At 57.6% G+C, this 13,639-nt stretch overlaps 27 non-coding genes and 1 pseudogene across 27 annotated transcripts; all 28 read left to right on the top strand.

The window, feature by feature from the left end:
• Positions 1-77: 77 nt before the first annotated feature.
• On the top strand, positions 78-173 carry LOC121056582 (annotated as a pseudogene).
• A 382-nt stretch (positions 174-555) lies between these two features.
• On the top strand, positions 556-674 carry LOC121056409. The gene has a single exon (XR_005813269.1). It is a non-coding gene; the product is annotated as a 5S ribosomal RNA (ribosomal RNA).
• A 333-nt stretch (positions 675-1,007) lies between these two features.
• On the top strand, positions 1,008-1,126 carry LOC121056184. The gene has a single exon (XR_005813051.1). It is a non-coding gene; the product is annotated as a 5S ribosomal RNA (ribosomal RNA).
• Positions 1,127-1,498: 372 nt separating this feature from the next.
• On the top strand, positions 1,499-1,617 carry LOC121056373. The gene has a single exon (XR_005813233.1). It is a non-coding gene; the product is annotated as a 5S ribosomal RNA (ribosomal RNA).
• A 372-nt stretch (positions 1,618-1,989) lies between these two features.
• On the top strand, positions 1,990-2,107 carry LOC121056305. Its single transcript, XR_005813170.1, has one exon. It is a non-coding gene; the product is annotated as a 5S ribosomal RNA (ribosomal RNA).
• Positions 2,108-2,479: 372 nt separating this feature from the next.
• Positions 2,480-2,598, top strand: LOC121056399. The gene has a single exon (XR_005813259.1). It is a non-coding gene; the product is annotated as a 5S ribosomal RNA (ribosomal RNA).
• Positions 2,599-2,956: 358 nt separating this feature from the next.
• LOC121056329 lies at positions 2,957-3,075 on the top strand. The gene has a single exon (XR_005813193.1). It is a non-coding gene; the product is annotated as a 5S ribosomal RNA (ribosomal RNA).
• A 372-nt stretch (positions 3,076-3,447) lies between these two features.
• Positions 3,448-3,566, top strand: LOC121056274. The gene has a single exon (XR_005813139.1). It is a non-coding gene; the product is annotated as a 5S ribosomal RNA (ribosomal RNA).
• Positions 3,567-3,938: 372 nt separating this feature from the next.
• On the top strand, positions 3,939-4,057 carry LOC121056214. Its single transcript, XR_005813081.1, has one exon. It is a non-coding gene; the product is annotated as a 5S ribosomal RNA (ribosomal RNA).
• A 372-nt stretch (positions 4,058-4,429) lies between these two features.
• Positions 4,430-4,548, top strand: LOC121056128. Its single transcript, XR_005812995.1, has one exon. It is a non-coding gene; the product is annotated as a 5S ribosomal RNA (ribosomal RNA).
• A 372-nt stretch (positions 4,549-4,920) lies between these two features.
• On the top strand, positions 4,921-5,039 carry LOC121056228. Its single transcript, XR_005813095.1, has one exon. It is a non-coding gene; the product is annotated as a 5S ribosomal RNA (ribosomal RNA).
• A 372-nt stretch (positions 5,040-5,411) lies between these two features.
• Positions 5,412-5,530, top strand: LOC121056320. Its single transcript, XR_005813184.1, has one exon. It is a non-coding gene; the product is annotated as a 5S ribosomal RNA (ribosomal RNA).
• Positions 5,531-5,901: 371 nt separating this feature from the next.
• LOC121056281 lies at positions 5,902-6,020 on the top strand. The gene has a single exon (XR_005813146.1). It is a non-coding gene; the product is annotated as a 5S ribosomal RNA (ribosomal RNA).
• Positions 6,021-6,565: 545 nt separating this feature from the next.
• On the top strand, positions 6,566-6,684 carry LOC121056325. Its single transcript, XR_005813189.1, has one exon. It is a non-coding gene; the product is annotated as a 5S ribosomal RNA (ribosomal RNA).
• Positions 6,685-7,056: 372 nt separating this feature from the next.
• Positions 7,057-7,175, top strand: LOC121056222. The gene has a single exon (XR_005813089.1). It is a non-coding gene; the product is annotated as a 5S ribosomal RNA (ribosomal RNA).
• A 372-nt stretch (positions 7,176-7,547) lies between these two features.
• LOC121056348 lies at positions 7,548-7,666 on the top strand. Its single transcript, XR_005813209.1, has one exon. It is a non-coding gene; the product is annotated as a 5S ribosomal RNA (ribosomal RNA).
• Positions 7,667-8,038: 372 nt separating this feature from the next.
• On the top strand, positions 8,039-8,157 carry LOC121056324. Its single transcript, XR_005813188.1, has one exon. It is a non-coding gene; the product is annotated as a 5S ribosomal RNA (ribosomal RNA).
• Positions 8,158-8,529: 372 nt separating this feature from the next.
• LOC121056431 lies at positions 8,530-8,648 on the top strand. The gene has a single exon (XR_005813289.1). It is a non-coding gene; the product is annotated as a 5S ribosomal RNA (ribosomal RNA).
• Positions 8,649-9,020: 372 nt separating this feature from the next.
• On the top strand, positions 9,021-9,139 carry LOC121056288. Its single transcript, XR_005813153.1, has one exon. It is a non-coding gene; the product is annotated as a 5S ribosomal RNA (ribosomal RNA).
• Positions 9,140-9,511: 372 nt separating this feature from the next.
• LOC121056189 lies at positions 9,512-9,630 on the top strand. The gene has a single exon (XR_005813056.1). It is a non-coding gene; the product is annotated as a 5S ribosomal RNA (ribosomal RNA).
• Positions 9,631-10,002: 372 nt separating this feature from the next.
• Positions 10,003-10,122, top strand: LOC121056485. The gene has a single exon (XR_005813343.1). It is a non-coding gene; the product is annotated as a 5S ribosomal RNA (ribosomal RNA).
• Positions 10,123-10,494: 372 nt separating this feature from the next.
• LOC121056451 lies at positions 10,495-10,613 on the top strand. The gene has a single exon (XR_005813309.1). It is a non-coding gene; the product is annotated as a 5S ribosomal RNA (ribosomal RNA).
• A 372-nt stretch (positions 10,614-10,985) lies between these two features.
• On the top strand, positions 10,986-11,105 carry LOC121056484. Its single transcript, XR_005813342.1, has one exon. It is a non-coding gene; the product is annotated as a 5S ribosomal RNA (ribosomal RNA).
• Positions 11,106-11,477: 372 nt separating this feature from the next.
• On the top strand, positions 11,478-11,596 carry LOC121056475. The gene has a single exon (XR_005813333.1). It is a non-coding gene; the product is annotated as a 5S ribosomal RNA (ribosomal RNA).
• A 372-nt stretch (positions 11,597-11,968) lies between these two features.
• Positions 11,969-12,087, top strand: LOC121056413. Its single transcript, XR_005813273.1, has one exon. It is a non-coding gene; the product is annotated as a 5S ribosomal RNA (ribosomal RNA).
• A 372-nt stretch (positions 12,088-12,459) lies between these two features.
• LOC121056230 lies at positions 12,460-12,578 on the top strand. The gene has a single exon (XR_005813097.1). It is a non-coding gene; the product is annotated as a 5S ribosomal RNA (ribosomal RNA).
• A 372-nt stretch (positions 12,579-12,950) lies between these two features.
• On the top strand, positions 12,951-13,069 carry LOC121056524. Its single transcript, XR_005813382.1, has one exon. It is a non-coding gene; the product is annotated as a 5S ribosomal RNA (ribosomal RNA).
• Positions 13,070-13,441: 372 nt separating this feature from the next.
• LOC121056175 lies at positions 13,442-13,560 on the top strand. Its single transcript, XR_005813042.1, has one exon. It is a non-coding gene; the product is annotated as a 5S ribosomal RNA (ribosomal RNA).
• Positions 13,561-13,639: the final 79 nt, after the last annotated feature.

Below are 13,639 nucleotides of genomic sequence, written 5' to 3'. Positions count from 1 at the left end.
CGAGTCATGCCAGATGCGATCATACCAGCACTAAAGCACCGGATCCCATCAGAACTCCGAAGTTAAGCGTGCTTGGGCGAGCACTAAAGCACCGGATCCCATCAGAACTCCGAAGTTAAGCGTGCTTGGGCGAGAGTAGGACTAGGATGGGTGACCTCCTGGGAAGTCCTCGTGTTGCATCCCTCTTTTTAGCCGTTTTGGGTTCTTCGTCGAGACATTCGTTCATTTTTGCCGTTTTGGGAGCTCGGTCGAGCCATTCGTTCATTTTTACCGTTTTCGGTACTTGCCGGAGCCATTCGTTCGGCCTACGCGTTTATCGCTCGTGACGCGCGTGCCTGGCGACGCCGTCGTTCCTTCCACCTTCTGTCCGGGACAGACGTCCCGCCGTTCGCTCGGGGTACACGTATCTCGCTTTTCGCTCTCATGAGACCCTGCCGTTCGTACGCGGTACGAGTCAGCCGCTTATTCGCTCCTACGACGGCACGGTTCGCCCCGGGCGGACGGGTAAGGGCCACGCGCGGGGAGCATAAGGGGGCAGGCGGTGCGAGACATGCCAGATGCGATCATACCAGCACTAAAGCACCGGATCCCATCAGAACTCCGAAGTTAAGCGTGCTTGGGCAAGAGTAGGAATAGGATGGGTGACCTCCTGGGAAGTCCTCGTGTTGCATCCCTCTTTTTAGCCGTTTTGGGAGCTCGGTCGAGCCATTCGTTCATTTTTACCGTTTTCGGTACTTGCCGGAGCCATTCGTTCGGCCTACGCGTTTATCGCTCGTGACGCGCGTGCCTGGCGACGCCGTCGTTCCTTCCACCTTCTGTCCGGGACAGACGTCCCGCCGTTCGCTCGGGGTACACGTATCTCGCTTTTCGCTCTCATGAGACCCTGCCGTTCGTACGCGGTACGAGTCAGCCATTTATTCGCTCCTACGACGGCACGGTTCGCCCCGGGCGGACGGGTAAGGGCCACGCGCGGGGAGCATAAGGGGGCAGGCGGTGCGAGACATGCTGGATGCGATCATACCAGCACTAAAGCACCGGATCCCATCAGAACTCCGAAGTTAAGCGTGCTTGGGCGAGAGTAGCACTCGGATGGGTGACCTCCTGGGAAGTCCTCGTGTTGCATCCTTCTTTTTAGCCGTTTTGGGTTCTTGGTCGGGACATTCGTTCATTTTTGCTGGTTTGGGACCTCGGTCGAGCCATTCGTTCACTTTTACCGTTTTCGGTACTTGCCGGAGCCATTCGTTCGGCCTACGCGTTTATCGCTCGTGACGCGCGTGCCTGGCGACGCCGTCGTTCGTTCCAACTTCTGTCCGGGACAGACGTCCCGCCGTTCGCTCGGGGTACACGTATCTCGCTTTTCGCTCTCATGAGACCCTGCCGTTCGTACGCGGTACGAGTCAGCCACTTATTCGCTCCTACGACGGCACGGTTCGCCCCGGGCGGACGGGTAAGAGCCACGCGCGGGGCGCATAAGGGGGCAGGCGGTGCGAGACATGCTGGATGCGATAATACCAGCACTAAATCACCGGATCCCATTAGAACTCCGAAGTTAAGCGTGCTTGGACGAGAGTAGCACTAGGATGGGTGACCTCCTGGGAAGTCCTTGTGTTGCATCCCTCTTTTTAGCCGTTTTGGGTTCTTGGTCGGGACATTCGTTCATTTTTGCTGTTTTGGGACCTCGATCGAGCCATTCGTTCATTTTTACCGTTTTCGGTACTTGTCGGAGCCATTCGTTCGGCCTACGCGTTTATCGCTCGTGACGCGCGTGCCTGGCGACGCCGTCGTTCGTTCCACCTTCTGTCCGGGACAGACGTCCCGCCGTTCGCTCGGGGTACACGTATCTCGCTTTTCGCTCTCATGAGACCCTGCCGTTCGTACGCGGTACGAGTCAGCCGCTTATTCGCTCCTACGACGGCACGGTTCGCCCCGGGCGGACGGGTAAGGGCCACGCGCGGGGAGCATAAGGGGGCAGGCGGTGCGAGACATGCTGGATGCGATCATACCAGCACTAAAGCACCGGATCCCATTAGAATTCGAAGTTAAGCGTGCTTGGGCGAGAGTAGTACTAGGATGGGTGACCTCCTGGGAAGTCCTCGTGTTGCATCCCTCTTTTTAGCCGTTTTGGGTTCTTGGTCGAGACATTCGTTCATTTTTGCTGTTTTGGGACCTCGGTCGAGCCATTCGTTCATTTTTACCGTTTTCGGTACTTGCCGGAGCCATTCGTTCGGCCTACGCGTTTATCGCTCGTGACGCGCGTGCCTGGCGACGCCGTCGTTCGTTCCACCTTCTGTCCGGGACAGACGTCCTGCAGTTCGCTCGGGGTACACGTATCTCGCTTTTCGCTCTCATGAGACCCTGCCGTTCGTACGCGGTACGAGTCAGCCGCTTATTCGCTCCTACGACGGCACGGTTCGCCCCGGGCGGACGGGTAAGGGCCACGCTTGAGGAGCATAAGGTGGCAGGCGGTGGGAGACATGCTGGATGCGATCATACCAGCACTAAAGCACCGGATCCCATCAGAACTCCGAAGTTAAGCGTGCTTGGGCGAGAGTAGTACTAGGATGGGTGACCTCCTAGGAAATCCTCGTGTTGCATCCCTCTTTTTAGCCGTTTTGGGTTCTTGGTCGAGACATTCGTTCATTTTTGCCGTTTTGGGACCTCGGTCGAGCCATTCGTTCATTTTTACCGTTTTCGGTACTAGCCGGAGCCATTCGTTCGGCCTACGCGTTTATCGCTCGTGACGCGCCGTCGTTCGTTCCACCTTCTGGCCGGGACAGACGTCCCGCCGTTCACTCGGGGTACACGTATCTCGCTTTTCGCTCTCATGAGACCCTGCCGTTCGTACGCGGTACGAGTCAGCCGCTTATTCGCTCCTACGACGGCACGGTTCGCCCCGGGCGGACGGGTAAGGGCCACGCGCGGGGAGCATAAGGGGGCAGGCGGTGCAAGAAATGCTGGATGCGATCATACCAGCACTAAAGCATCGGATCCCATCAGAACTCCGAAGTTAAGCGTGCTTGGGCGAGAGTAGTACTAGGATGGGTGACCTCCTGGGAAAGTCCTCTGTTGCATCCCTCTTTTTAGCCGTTTTGGGTTCTTGGTCGAGACATTCGTTCATTTTTGCCGTTTTGGGACCTCGGTCGAGCCATTCGTTCATTTTTACCGTTTTCGGTACTTGCCGGAGCCATTCGTTCGGCCTACGCGTTTATCGCTCGTGACGCGCGTGCCTGGCGACGCCGTCGTTCCTTCCACCTTCTGTCCGGGACAGACGTCCCGCCGTTCGCTCAGGGTACACGTATCTCGCTTTTCGCTCTCATGAGACCCTGCCGTTCGTACGCGGTACGCGTCAGCCGCTTATTCGCTCCTACGACGGCACGGTTCGCCCCGGGCGGACGGGTAAGGGCCACGCGCGGGGAGCATAAGGGGGCAGGCGGTGCGAGACATGCTTGATGCGATCATACCAGCACTAAAGCACCGGATCCCATCAGAACTCCAAAGTTAAGCGTGCTTGGGCGAGAGTAGTACTAGGATGGGTGACCTCCTGGGATGCCCTCGTGTTGCATCCCTCTTTTTAGCCGTTTTGGGTTCTTGGTCGAGACATTCGTTCATTTTTGCCGTTTTGGGACCTCGGTCGAGCCATTCGTTCATTTTTACCGTTTTCGGTACTTGCCGGAGCCATTCGTTCGGCCTACGCGTTTATCGCTCGTGACGTGCGTGCCTGGCGACGCCGTCGTTCGTTCCAACTTCTGTCCGGGACAGACGTCCCGCCATTCGCTCGGGGTACACGTATCTCGCTTTTCGCTCTCATGAGACCCTGCCGTTCGTACGCGGTACGAGTCAGCCGCTTATTCGCTCCTACGACGGCACGGTTCGCCCCGGGCGGACGGGTAAGGGCCACGCGCGGGGAGTATAAGGGGGCAGGCGGTGCAAGACATGCTGGATGCGATCATACCAGCACTAAAGCACCGGATCGCATCAGAACTCCGAAGTTAAGCGTGCTTGGGCAAGACTAGTACTAGGATGGGTGACCTCCTGGGAAGTCCTCGTGTTGCATCCCTCTTTTTAGCCGTTTTGGGTTCTTGGTCGAGACATTCGTTCATTTTTGCCGTTTTGGGACCTCGGTCGAGCCATTCGTTCATTTTTACCGTTCTCGGTACTTGCCGGAGCCACTCGTTCGGCCTACGCGTTTATCGCTCGTGACGCGCGTGCCTGGCGACGCCGTCGTTCGTTCCAACTTCTGTCCGGGACAGACGTCCCGCCGTTCGCTCGGGGTACACGTATCTCGCTTTTCGCTCTCATGAGACCCTGCCGTTCGTACGCGGTACGAGTCAGCCGCTTATTCGCTCCTACGACGGCACGGTTCGCCCTTGGCGGACGGGTAAGGGCCACGCGCAGGGAGCATAAGGGGGCAGGCGGTGCAAGACATGCTTGATGCGATCATACCAGCACTAAAGCACCGGATCCCATCAGAACTCCGAAGTTAAGCGTGCTTGGGCGAGAGTAGTACTAGGATGGGTGGCCTCCTGGGAAGTCCTCGTGTTGCATCCCTCTTTTTAGCCGTTTTGAGTTTCTTGGTCGAGACATTCGTTCATTTTTGCGGTTTTGGACCTCGGTCGAGCCATTCGTTCATTTTTACCGTTTTCGGTACTTGCCGGAGCCATTCGTTCGGCCTACGCGTTTATCGCTCGTGACGCGCGTGCCTGGCGACGCCGTCGTTCCTTCCACCTTCTGTCCGGGACAGACGTCCCGCCGTTCGCTCGGGGTACACGTATCTCGCTTTTCGCTCTCATGAGACCCTGCCGTTCGTACGCGGTACGAGTCAGCCGCTTATTCGCTCCTACGACGGCACGGTTCGCCCCGGGCGGACGGGTAAGGGCCACGCGCGGGGAGCATAAGGGGGCAGGCGGTGCGAGACATGCTAGATGTGATCATACCAGCACTAAAGCACCGGATCCCATCAGAACTCCGAAGTTAAGCGTGCTTGGGCAAGACTAGTACTAGGATGGGTGACCTCCTGGGAAGTCCTCGTGTTGCATCCCTTTTTTTAGCCGTTTTGGGTTCTTCGTCGAGACATTCGTTCATTTTTGCTGTTTTGGGACCTCGGTCGAGCCATTCGTTCAATTTTACTGTTTTCGGTACTTGCCGGAGCCATTCGTTCGGCCTACGCGTTTATCGCTCGTGACGTGCGTGCCTGGCGACGCCGTCGTTCGTTCCAACTTCTGTCCGGGACAGACGTCCCGCCATTCGCTCGGGGTACACGTATCTCGCTTTTCGCTCTCATGAGACCCTGCCGTTCGTACGCGGTACGAGTCAGCCGCTTATTCGCTCCTACGACGGCACGGTTCGCCCTTGGCGGACGGGTAAGGGCCACGCGCAGGGAGCATAAGGGGGCAGGCGGTGCAAGACATGCTTGATGCGATCATACCAGCACTAAAGCACCGGATCCCATCAGAACTCTGAATTTAAGCGTGCTTGGGCGAGAGTAGTACTAGGATGGGTGGCCTCCTGGGAAGTCCTCGTGTTGCATCCCTCTTTTTAGCCGTTTTGAGTTCTTGGTCGAGACATTCGTTCATTTTTGCGGTTTTGGACCTCGGTCGAGCCATTCGTTCATTTTTACCGTTTTCGGTACTTGCCGGAGCCATTCGTTCGGCCTACGCGTTTATCGCTCGTGACGCGCGTGCCTGGCGACGCCGTCGTTCCTTCCACCTTCTGTCCGGGACAGACGTCCCGCCGTTCGCTCGGGGTACACGTATCTCGCTTTTCGCTCTCATGAGACCCTGCCGTTCGTACGTGGTACGAGTCAGCCGCTTATTCGCTCCTACGACGGCACGGTTCGCCCCGGGCGGACGGGTAAGGGCCACGCGCGGGGAGCATAAGGGGGCAGGCGGTGCGAGACATGCTAGATGTGATCATACCAGCACTAAAGCACCGGATCCCATTAGAACTCCGAAGTTAAGCGTGCTTGGGCGAGAGTAGCACTAGGATGGGTGACCTCTTGGGAAGTCCTCGTGTTGCATCCCTCTTTTTAGCCGTTTTGGGTTCTTGGTCGGGACATTCGTTCATTTTTGCCGTTTTGGGACCTCGATCGAGCCATTCGTTCATTTTTACCGTTTTCGGTACTTGCCGGAGCCATTCGTTCGGCCTACGCGTTTATCGCTCGTGACGCGCGTGCCTGGCGACGCCGTCGTTCGTTCCACCTTCTGTCCGGGACAGACGTCCCGCCGTTCGCTCGGGGTACACGTATCTCGCTTTTCGCTCTCATGAGACCCTGCCGTTCGTACGCGGTACGAGTCAGCCGCTTATTCGCTCCTACGACGGCACGGTTCGCCCCGGGCGGACGGGTAAGGGCCACGCGCGGGGAGCACAAGGGGGCAGGCGGTGCGAGACATGCTGGATGCGATCATACCAGCACTAAAGCACCGTATCCCATTAGAACTCCGAAGTTAAGCGTGCTTGGGCGAGAGTGGTGCTAGGATGGGTGACATCTTCGGCACGGTTCGCCCTTGGCGGACGGGTAAGGGCCACGCGCGGGGAGCATAAGGGGGCAGGCGGTGCAAGACATGCTTGATGCGATCATACTAGCACTAAAGCACCGGATCCCATCAGAACTCCGAAGTTAAGCGTGCTTGGGCGAGAGTGGTGCTAGGATGGGTGACCTCTTGGGAAGTCCTCGTGTTGCATCCCTCTTTTTAGCCGTTTTGGGTTCTTCGTCGAGACATTCGTTCATTTTTGCTGTTTTGGGACCTCGGTCGAGCCATTCGTTCAATTTTACCGTTTTCGGTACTTGCCGGAGCCATTCGTTCGGCCTACGCGTTTATCGCTCGTGACGTGCGTGCCTGGCGACGCCGTCGTTCGTTCCAACTTCTGTCCGGGACAGACGTCCCGCCATTCGCTCGGGGTACACGTATCTCGCTTTTCGCTCTCATGAGACCCTGCCGTTCGTACGCGGTACGAGTCAGCCGCTTATTCGCTCCTACGACGGCACGGTTCGCCCTTGGCGGACGGGTAAGGGCCACGCGCGGGGAGCATAAGGGGGCAGGCGGTGCAAGACATGCTTGATGCGATCATACCAGCACTAAAGCACCGGATCCCATCAGAACTCCGAAGTTAAGCGTGCTTGGGCGAGAGTAGTACTAGGATAGGTGGCCTCCTGGGAAGTCCTCGTGTTGCATCCCTCTTTTTAGCCGTTTTGGGTTCTTGGTCGGGACATTCGTTCATTTTTGCCGTTTTGGGACCTCGATCGAGCCATTCGTTCATTTTTACCCTTTTCGGTACTTGCCGGAGCCATTCGTTCGGCCTACGCGTTTATCGCTCGTGACGCGCGTGCCTGGCGACGCCGTCGTTCGTTCCACCTTCTATCCGGGACAGACGTCCCGCCGTTCGCTCGGGGTACACGTATCTCGCTTTTCGCTCTCATGAGACCCTGCCGTTCGTACGCGGTACGAGTCAGCCGCTTATTCGCTCCTACGACGGCACGGTTCGCCCCGGGCGGACGGGTAAGGGCCACGCGCGGGGAGCATAAGGGGGCAGGCGGCGCGAGACATGCTGGATGCGATCATACCAGCACTAAAGCACCGGATCCCATCAGAACTCCGAAGTTAAGCGTGCTTGGGCGAGAGTAGCACTAGGATCGGTGACCTCCTGGGAAGTCCTTGTGTTGCATCCCTCTTTTTAGCCGTTTTGTGTTCTTGGTCGGGACATTCGTTCATTTTTGCCGTTTTGGGACCTCGATCGAGCCATTCGTTCATTTTTACCGTTTTCGGTACTTGCCGGAGCCATTCGTTCGGCCTACGCGTTTATCGCTCGTGACGCGCGTGCCTGGCGACGCCGTCGTTCCTTCCACCTTCTGTCTGGGACAGACGTCCCGCCGTTCGCTCGGGGTACACGTATCTCGCTTTTCGCTCTCATGAGACCCTGCCGTTCGTACGCGGTACGAGTCAGCCGCTTATTCGCTCCTACGACGGCACGGTTCGCCCCGGGCGGACGGGTAAGGGCCACGTGCGGGGAGCATAAGGGGGCAGGCGGTGCGAGACATGCTAGATGTGATCATACCAGCACTAAAGCACCGGATCCCATCAGAACTCCAAAGTTAAGCGTGCTTGGGCGAGAGTAGCACTAGGATGGGTGACCTCCTGGGAAGTCCTCGTGTTGCATCCCTCTTTTTAGCCGTTTTGGGTTCTTGGTCGGGACATTTGTTCATTTTTGCCGTTTTGGGACCTCGATCGAGCCATTCGTTCATTTTTACCGTTTTCGGTACTTGCCGGAGCCATTCGTTCGGCCTACACGTTTATCGCTCGTGACGCGCGTGCCTGGCGACGCCGTCGTTCGTTCCACCTTCTGTCCGGGACAGACGTCCCGCCGTTCGCTCGGGGTACACGTATCTCGCTTTTCGCTCTCATGAGACCCTGCCGTTCGTACGCGGTACGAGTCAGCCGGTTATTCGCTCCTACGACGGCACGGTTCGCCCCGGGCGGACGGGTAAGGGCCACGCGCGGGGAGCATAAGGGGGCAGGCGGTGCGAGACATGCTAGATGTGATCATACCAGCACTAAAGCACCGGATCCCATCAGAACTCCAAAGTTAAGCGTGCTGGGGCGAGAGTAGCACTAGGATGGGTGACCTCCTGGGTAGTCCTCGTGTTGCATCCCTCTTTTTAGCCGTTTTGGGTTCTTGGTCGGGACATTTGTTCATTTTTGCCGTTTTGGGACCTCGATCGGGACATTCGTTCATTTTTACCGTTTTGGGTACTTGCCGGAGCCATTCGTTCGGCCTACGCGTTTATCGCTCGTGACGCGCGTGCCTGGCGACGCCGTCGTTCGTTCCACCTTCTGTCCGGGACAGACGTCCCGCCGTTCGCTCGGGGTACACGTATCTCGCTTTTCGCTCTCATGAGACCCTGCCGTTCGTACGCGGTACGAGTCAGCCGCTTATTCGCTCCTACGACGGCACGGTTCGCCCCGGGCGGACGGGTAAGGGCCACGCGCGGGGAGCATGAGGGGGCAGGCGGTGCGAGACATGTTGGATGCGATCATACCAGCACTAAAGCACCGGATCCCATTAGAACTCCGAAGTTAAGCTTGCTTGGGCGAGAGTAGTACTAGGATGGGTGACCTCTTGGGAAGTCCTCTTGTTGCATCCCTCTTTTTAGCCGTTTTGGGTTCTTCGTCGAGACATTCGTTCATTTTTGCTGTTTTGGGACCTCGGTTGAGCCATTCGTTCATTTTTACCGTTTTCGGTACTTGCCGGAGCCATTCGTTCGGCCTACGCGTTTATCGCTCGTGACGCACGTGCCTGGCGACGCCGTCGTTCGTTCCAACTTCTGTCCGGGACAGACGTCCCGCCGTTCGCTCGGGGTACACGTATCTCGCTTTTCGCTCTCATGAGACCCTGCCGTTCGTACGCGGTACGAGTCAGCCGCTTATTCGCTCCTACGACGGCACGGTTCGCCCCGGGCGGACGGGTAAGGGCCACGCGCGGGGAGCATAAGGGGGCAGGCGGTGCGAGACTTGTTGGATGCGATCATACCAGCACTAAAGCATCGGATCCTATCAGAACTCCGAAGTTAAGCGTGCTTGGGCGAGAGTAGTACTAGGATGGGTGACCTCTTGGGAAGTCCTCGTGTTGCATCCCTCTTTTTAGCCGTTTTGGGTTCTTGGGCGAGACATTCGTTCATTTTTGCCGTTTTGGGACCTCGGTCGAGCCATTCGTTCATTTTTACCGTTCTCGGTACTTGCCGGAGCCATTCGTTCGGCCTACGCGTTTATCGCTCGTGACGCGCGTGCCTGGCGACGCCGTCGTTCGTTCCAACTTCTGTCCGGGACAGACGTCCCGCCGTTCGCTCGGGGTACACGTATCTCGCTTTTCGCTCTCATGAGACCCTGCCGTTCGTACGCGGTACGAGTCAGCCGCTTATTCGCTCCTACGACGGCACGGTTCGCCCCGGGCGGACGGGTAAGGGCCACGCGCGGGGAGCATAAGGGGGCAGGCGATGCAAGACATGCTAGATGTGATCATACCTGCACTAAAGCACCGGATCCCATCAGAACTCCGAAGTTAAGCGTGCTTGGGTGAGAGTAGCACTAGGATGGGTGAACCTCCTGGGAAGTCCTCGTGTTGCATCCCTCTTTTTAGCCGTTTTGGGTTCTTGGTCGGGACATTCGTTCATATTTGCCGTTTTGGGACCTCGATCGAGCCATTCGTTCATTTTTACCGTTTTCGGTACTTGCCGGAGCCATTCGTTCGGCCTACGCGTTTATCGCTCGTGACGCGCGTGCCTGGCGACGCCGTCGTTCGTTCCAACTTCTGTCCGGGACAGACGTCCCGCCGTTCGCTCGGGGTACACGTATCTCGCTTTTCGCTCTCATGAGACCCTGCCGTTCGTACGCGGTACGAGTCAGCCGCTTATTCGCTCCTACGACGGCACGGTTCGCCCCGGGCGGACGGGTAAGGGCCACGCGCGGGGAGCATAAGGGGGCAGGCGGTGCGAGACATGTTGGATGCGATCATACCAGCACTAAAGCATTGGATCCGATCAGAACTCCGAAGTTAAGCGTGCTTGGGCGAGAGTTGTACTAGGATGGGTGACCTCTTGGGAAGTCCTCTTGTTGCATCCCTCTTTTTAGCCGTTTTGGGTTCTTCGTCGAGACATTCGTTCATTTTTGCTGTTTTGGGACCTCGGTTGAGCCATTCGTTCATTTTTACCGTTTTCGGTACTTGCCGGAGCCATTCGTTCGGCCTACGCGTTTATCGCTCGTGACGCACGTGCCTGGCGACGCCGTCGTTCGTTCCAACTTCTGTCCGGGACAGACGTCCCGCCGTTCGCTCGGCGTACACGTATCTCGCTTTTCGCTCTCATGAGACCCTGCCGTTCGTACGCGGTACGAGTCAGCCGCTTATTCGCTCCTACGACGGCACGGTTCGCCCCGGGCGGACGGGTAAGGGCCACGCGCGGGGAGCATAAGGGGGCAGGCGATGCGAGACATGCTAGATGTGATCATACCTGCACTAAAGCACCGGATCCCATCAGAACTCCGAAGTTAAGCGTGCTTGGGTGAGAGTAGCACTAGGATGGGTGAACCTCCTGGGAAGTCCTCGTGTTGCATCCCTCTTTTTAGCCGTTTTGGGTTCTTGGTCGGGACATTCGTTCATATTTGCCGTTTTGGGACCTCGATCGAGCCATTCGTTCATTTTTACCGTTTTCGGTACTTGCCGGAGCCATTCGTTCGGCCTACGCGTTTATCGCTCGTGACGCGCGTGCCTGGCGACGCCGTCGTTCGTTCCAACTTCTGTCCGGGACAGACGTCCCGCCGTTCGCTCGGGGTACACGTATCTCGCTTTTCGCTCTCATGAGACCCTGCCGTTCGTACGCGGTACGAGTCAGCCGCTTATTCGCTCCTACGACGGCACGGTTCGCCCCGGGCGGACGGGTAAGGGCCACGCGCGGGGAGCATAAGGGGGCAGGCGGTGCAAGACATGCTAGATGTGATCATACCTGCACTAAAGCACCGGATCCTATCAGAACTCCGAAGTTAAGCGTGCTTGGGTGAGAGTAGCACTAGGATGGGTGACCTCCTGGGAAGTCCTCGTGTTGCATGCCTCTTTTTAGCCGTTTTGGGTTCTTGGTCGGGACATTCGTTCATATTTGCCGTTTTGGGACCTCGATCGAGCCATTCGTTCATTTTTACCGTTTTCGGTACTTGCCGGAGCCATTCGTTCGGCCTACGCGTTTATCGCTCGTGACGCGCGTGCCTGGCGACGCCGTCGTTCGTTCCAACTTCTGTCCGGGACAGACGTCCCGCCGTTCGCTCGGGGTACACGTATCTCGCTTTTCGCTCTCATGAGACCCTGCCGTTCGTACGCGGTACGAGTCAGCCGCTTATTCGCTCCTACGACGGCACGGTTCGCCCCGGGCGGACGGGTAAGGGCCACGCGCGGGGAGCATAAGGGGGCAGGCGGTGCGAGACATGTTGGATGCGATCATACCAGCAGTAAAGCATCGGATCCGATCAAAACTCCGAAGTTAAGCGTGCTTGGGCGAGAGTAGTACTAGGATGGGTGACCTCTTGGGAAGTCCTCGTGTTGCATCCCTCTTTTTAGCCGTTTTGGGTTCTTGGGCGAGACATTCGTTCATTTTTGCCGTTTTGGGACCTCGGTCGAGCCATTCGTTCATTTTTACCGTTCTCGGTACTTGCCGGAGCCATTCGTTCGGCCTACGCGTTTATCGCTCGTGACGCGCGTGCCTGGCGACGCCGTCGTTCGTTCCAACTTCTGTCCGGGACAGACGTCCCGCCGTTCGCTCGGGGTACACGTATCTCGCTTTTCGCTCTCATGAGACCCTGCCGTTCGTACGCGGTACGAGTCAGCCGCTTATTCGCTCCTACGACGGCACGGTTCGCCCCGGGCGGACGGGTAAGGGCCACGCGCGGGGAGCATAAGGGGTCAGGCGGTGCGAGACATGCTGGATGCGATCATACCAGCACTAAAGCACCGGATCCCATTAGAACTCTAAAGTTAAGCGTGCTTGGGCGAGAGTAGTACTAGGATGGGTGACCTCTTGGGAAGTCCTCGTGTTGCATCTCTCTTTTTAGCCGTTTTGGGTTCTTCGTCGAGACATTCGTTCATTTTTGCTGTTTTGGGACCTCGATCGAGCCATTCGTTCATTTTTACCGTTTTCGGTACTTGCCGGAGCCATTCGTTCGGCCTACGCGTTTATCGCTCGTGACGCGCGTGCCTGGCGACGCCGTCGTTCGTTCCAACTTCTGTCCGGGACAGACGTCCCGCCGTTCGCTCGGGGTACACGTATCTCGCTTTTCGCTCTCATGAGACCCTGCCGTTCGTACGCGGTACGAGTCAGCCGCTTATTCGCTCCTACGACGGCACGGTTCGCCCCGGGCGGACGGGTAAGGGCCACGCGCGGGGAGCATAAGGGGGCAGGCGGTGCGAGACATGCTAGATGTGATCATACCTGCACTAAAGCACCGGATGTCATCAGAACTCTGAAGTTAAGCGTGCTTGGGTGAGAGTAGCACTAGGATGGGTGACCTCCTGGGAAGTCCTCGTGTTGCATGCCTCTTTTTAGCCGTTTTGGGTTCTTGGTCGGGACATTCGTTCATATTTGCCGTTTTGGGACCTCGATCGAGCCATTCGTTCATTTTTACCGTTTTCGGTACTTGCCGGAGCCATTCGTTCGGCCTACGCGTTTATCGCTCGTGACGCGCGTGCCTGGCGACGCCGTCGTTCGTTCCAACTTCTGTCCGGGACAGACGTCCCGCCGTTCGCTCGGGGTACACGTATCTCGCTTTTCGCTCTCATGAGACCCTGCCGTTCGTACGCGGTACGAGTCAGCCGCTTATTCGCTCCTACGACGGCACGGTTCGCCCCGGGCGGACGGGTAAGGGCCACGCGCGGGGAGCATAAGGGGTCAGGCGGTGCGAGACATGCTGGATGCGATCATACCAGCACTAAAGCACCGGATCCCATTAGAACTCTAAAGTTAAGCGTGCTTGGGCGAGAGTAGTACTAGGATGGGTGACCTCTTGGGAAGTCCTCGTGTTGCATCCCTCTTTTTAGCCGTTTTGGGTTCTTCGTCGAGACATTCGTTCATTTTTGCTGTTTTGGGACCTCGATCGAGCCATTCGTT

Source organism: Oryza brachyantha, unplaced genomic scaffold (assembly GCF_000231095.2).
Source record: "Oryza brachyantha unplaced genomic scaffold, ObraRS2 ChrUN-Ctg46, whole genome shotgun sequence".
NCBI lineage: Eukaryota > Viridiplantae > Streptophyta > Magnoliopsida > Poales > Poaceae > Oryza > Oryza brachyantha.
The sequence above is the reverse complement of the archived record's forward strand: the minus strand, read 5'-3'. Positions and strand labels throughout refer to the sequence as shown.